Raw genomic sequence first — 5,247 nt, 5'->3', positions numbered from 1 at the left:
ACCGATCCAATGGGGTTGTAATATTTAGTTGCAGCACTTCCTGTGATTAATACCTAATTAATGGATGGGATTCAGCCTGTGCTATTGTTCTAATGTGCTGAAAGTTAACTGTGTTCTGTTAATGTGCATTGCCCTTGGTTTATTACTGAACAGTACGGTTTATTAAACTGGTACATTTTAACCTATACCATTTTCCTAACTCATTTTACGATAACGTTAAAGTTGCACTGCATTTAGATCTCAGTTGTAGTTCACTTCAAGCATGTGGGCGTGGCTTAGTGTAAAACTTTTGATTATTTACCATGAAACATCAACATTAAATTACTTCCAAATGCAATATCACAGCTGCATCACACTTCCTCTGTCTTTCTAGAGAACAGCCCTGAACACATTTCCATGGTCACTTGATGACCTCACCGTAGTCCCGCCCACTTTTAAGAGGCAGTCATGTTTTTTCTGCTGTATATTTTACTGTTATTCTATAATTTATATGGGTTTCATCATGTGAATACTGACTAAAAACGATAACATGATGAACTCTATGAATGCTGGCTGCTGACCGAACCGCATTGTGGTGTAGAAATGACGAAATGCATTACTTCGCCATGTGCATATGATAGGCTCTAAATGATACGTTGATCATCCGACTGGCGCCAAATTGGATACGTATGACCTTTGTTGACCTCTAAAGAGCACAACAGCATTGAAATGTATTTTGACTCCACTGTGTCCCCTACATTAATCCGCCAGCTATATTTCCTCGCTAAACCAATGAATCCGCACCACATTTTTTTGCGTCGTCAAGGAGCGCCCCCGAACGCATCAATGCATACCGCCTGGTGGACGGGCGCGGAAACCGCGCAACAACTTCTGTGTTGGAACATGGGCAGCGTTGATGGAAACTGAGCAACAGCTTCAGCAGTGCGGGCGGAGGTGCTGAAAACTGCGTGAGAGCTTCTGTGGTGGCTGGCGTCAGGCGGCGGCTGCTAGTACTCTGCGGTGGCCAATAGGCCGGAGCGGCGCTTGGCTGCGAGGGCCGCTCGAGGCTGCTTGCAGCTTTAATTATTATTATTATTACGATTCTCCCTCCAAATGAATTGGCTTTTTGGGGGCTTTATCATATTCAAAAACTCACCAAACTTGGCGGAGGCCTTAAGCCTGTTTCAAATTTACGTATTTTAAAGTCGTCGCAAAAATTCCACAAGAAATGGCTCAATAGCGCACCTAGAAATTTTCAAAGGACCCTTTGCTATTCACTTACTTCATCGTAGAGACATGAAATTTGGTACACTTGTAGAGCTCCCCAAGATGCTCAAAATTTACAATTAATGTCATAGTGCAAGTATCACAGGAAGTCAGCCATTTTGGATTGAAGGTCAAATTTTCACCCATTTTTGCCGTTTACAGCCTTCGTATTTCATCGAACTCCTCCTAGGGATTTCGATTGATCGGCTTCAAACTCGGTCAGTCTGTTCATAAGGCATGTCCCATCTAAAGTTATCAAAACTGTGAGTTTTTGAGTATGCTGAAGGGGGGTTTGCAGGGGTCAAAGTTCACCTACTCGCATAAAAAAATAAACTGCTATATCTCCTACACAGAAATGCACAGAGGCACCAAAGTTACTGTGATTTATCATCATCGGCTGCCCTACAATACCCTATGGTCGAATGATGACATCACTTAGGCCACGACCCCTGAGAACAGGAAGTGTAATGTTTTACTGTGGACGGTCGCTATCTGACCCCTTTGACCTCATCAACATGAAACTGTGCCCAGACACAGAAAACATGTTGGTGTATTGAGGATTCCAACCCCGACCAGCTTCGATGGAGCAGGTGGGCGTGGCGGCGTGGCGAAGTGACCTGTAACGCCATCGCCATACGTTTGGCTCTCAATTCCACATTTTTGGCCCAGCTGCTCCAATTTCACAAAGATGGACCCTCATCTACTCCCCGACAGGAATCATCACAATATTTTGTGGGTGTGAACTAATTTCTCTATAGCGCCCCCTAGAACACTTTAAATGATCAGCCCAAGCCATGCTTTAACCTACAATTACGAAACTTTGTACACGTGTGTACCTGTCAGGACTTACAAAAAAGTCTCTTGGAGCCATTGTCTAAACCCCACAGGAAGTCAGCCATTTTGGATTGAAGTTTGGATTTTGACCCATTTTTGCCGTTTACAGCCTTCCTATTTGATCGAACTCCTCCTAGGGATTTTGATTGATCGGCTTCAAACTCCGTCAGTCTGTTCATAAGGCATGTCCCATCTAAAGTTATCAAAACGGTGAGTTTTTGAGAATGCTGAAGGGGGTTAGCAGGGGTCCAAAGTTCACCTACTCCCCATAAAAATAAACTGCTATATCTCCTACACAGAAACTCACAGAGGAACCAAAGTTTGAGTGATTGATCATCATCGGGTCTCCTAGAATACCCTATGGTCGAATGAGACATCACTTAGGCCACGCCCCCTGAGAACAGGAAGTGTAATGTTTTACTGTGAACGTTCGCTATCTGACCCCTTTGACCTCATCAACATGAAACTGTGCCCAGACACAGAAGACATGTTGGTGTATTGAGGATTCCAACCCGACCAGCTACGATAGAGCAGGTGGTCATGGCGGCGTGGCGAAGTTACCTGTAACGCCATCGCCATACGTTGGCTCTCAATACCACATTTTCGGGCTCAGCTGCTGCAAACTCACAAGGATGAATATTTATCCACTCCCCGACTAGAATCCATCACAATATTTGTAGGGCGTGGCCTAATTTCTCTATACCGCCCCCTAGAAAACAGCAGCCCATAGGTTATGTTGTTATTAATTATTTAAATATACATTATTATAACTTTTATATATATATAAGTTTATTTTGTGGGTTAAAGTACAAACATCATTAATTTTTGCTAGAAATAATACAAACAAAGTCATTCAGCAAAACTTATGACACAGCGAAGTAGAACACACTGGGGTCAGTGTTGATGGAGTACGACTGGCACCTTGTGGCGATATACTGGTACTGCTAGTGCATACCAGTATTGCCCAGCAGGAGGCAGTGGTACTCCATCAATGAGAAAACAGATCGACGCTACGTAATAACAGTCAGCCGGCGACAGCTGGAGCTGCGAAGTTTTCCTGAACATTTTGCCTGCTTTTGGAGCCACAGAACTGGACTACGCTCAACATTTTGCTTGGATTTTGGAGTTGCAAATCCGAACCACGCTTTTGAGCAAGAAGGCTCTGTTGGACCGGAGTTGGAGAAGTTTAAACTGAGCAACAGCTTCCGCGGTGCGGGCGGAGGCGCTGAAAACTGCGTGAGAGCTTCTGTGGTGGCTGGCGTGAGGCGGCGGTTGCTCGTACCCCGCGGTGGCAATAGGCCGGAGCGGCGCTTGGCTGCGAGGGCCGTTCGAGGCTGCTTGCAGCTTTAATTATTATTATTTTCTTCCCACCTCTTTGGGGGGCATTTTGGGGGCCTTATCATATTGGAAAACTCACCAAACTTGGCGGAGGCCTTAAGCCTGTTTAAAAATTTGATTTTTAAGGTCATCACAAAAATCCCACAAGAAATGGCTCAATAGCGCCACCTAGAAATTTTCAAAGGACCCTTTGCTATTCACTTACTTTATCCTAGAGACATGAAATTTGGTACACTTGTAGAGCTCCCCAGGACGCTCAAAATTTACAATTAATGTCATAGTGCAAGTATCACAGGAAGTCAGCCATTTTGGATTGAAGGTCCAATTTTGAGGCCATTTTTGCCATTTACAGCCTCCGTATTTGATCGAACTCCTCCTAGGGATTTCGATTGATCGGCTTCAAACTCGGTCAGTCTGTTCATAAGGCATGTCCCATCTAAAGTTATCAAAACGGTGAGTTTTTGAGTATGCTGAAGGGGGGTTAGCAGGGGTCAAGTTTCACCTACTCGCCGTAAAAAAATAAACTGCTATATCTCCTACACAGAAAACTCACAGAGGCACCAAAGTTTCTATGATTGATCATCATCGGGTGTCCTACAATACCCTATGGTCGAATGATGACATCACTTTGGCCACGCCCCCTGAGAACAGGAAGTGTAATGTTTTACTGTGAACTTTCACTATCTGACCCCTTTGACCTCATCAACATGAAACTGTGCCCAGACACAGAAGACATGTTGGTCTATTGAGGATTCCAACCCCGACCTGCTTGATGGAGCAGGTGGGCGTGGTGGCGTGGCGAAGTGACCTCTAATCGGCCATACGTTTGGCTCTCAATTCCACATTTTGAGGCCAGCTGCTCCAAACTCACAAGGATGGATCCCCATCAACTCCCCGACAGGAATCCATCATAATATTGGTGGGTGTGGCCTAATTTCTCTATAGCGCCCCCTAGAAAACTTTAAATGATCAGCCCAAGCCATGCTTTAACCTACAATTACGAAACTTTGTACACATGGTGTACCTTGTCAGACTTACAAAAAGTCTCTTGGAGCCATGGTCTAAACCCCAAGGAGTCGGCCATTTTTAGATTGAAGTTCAAATTTTGACCCCATTTTTGCCATTTACAGCCTTGGTATTTGATCGAACTCCTCCTAGGGATTTCGATTTTCGGCTTCAAACTCGGTCAGTCTGTTCATAAGGCATGTCCCATCTAAAGTTATCAAAACGGGAGTTTTTGAGAATGCTGAAGGGGGTTTAGCAGGGGTCAAAGTTCACCTACACGCCATAAAAACATGAACTGCTATATTCCCTACACACAAATTCACAGAGGCACCAAAGTTACTGTGATTGATCATCACGGCTGCCCGACAATACCCTATGGTCGAATGATGACATCACTTAGGCCACGCCCCCTGAGAACAGGAGTGTAATGTTTTACTGTCAATGGTCGCTATCTGACCCCTTTGACCTCATCAACATGAAACTGTGCCCAGACACAGAAGACATGTTGTGTGTTGAGGATTCTAATCCCGACCAGCTACGATGGAGCAGGTGGGCGTGGCGGCATGGCAAAGTGACCTGTAACGCCATCGCCATACGTTTGGCTCTCAATTCCACATTTTTGGGCACAGCTGCTCCAAACTCACAAGGATGGATTCCCATCAACTCCCCGACAGGAATCCATCACAATATTTGGAGGGCGTGGCCTAATTTCTCTATAGCGCCCCCTAGAAAACAGCAGCCCATACGTTATGTTGTTATTAATTATTTAAATATACATTATTATAACTTTTTATATATATATAGTTATTTTGTGGGTTAAAGTAC

The sequence above is a fragment of the Poeciliopsis prolifica genome, unplaced genomic scaffold (genome assembly GCF_027474105.1).
Source record: "Poeciliopsis prolifica strain line A6 unplaced genomic scaffold, Auburn_PproV2 SCAFFOLD070, whole genome shotgun sequence".
In the NCBI taxonomy this organism is placed as follows: domain Eukaryota; kingdom Metazoa; phylum Chordata; class Actinopteri; order Cyprinodontiformes; family Poeciliidae; genus Poeciliopsis; species Poeciliopsis prolifica.
Note: the sequence above shows the minus strand (reverse complement) of the source record.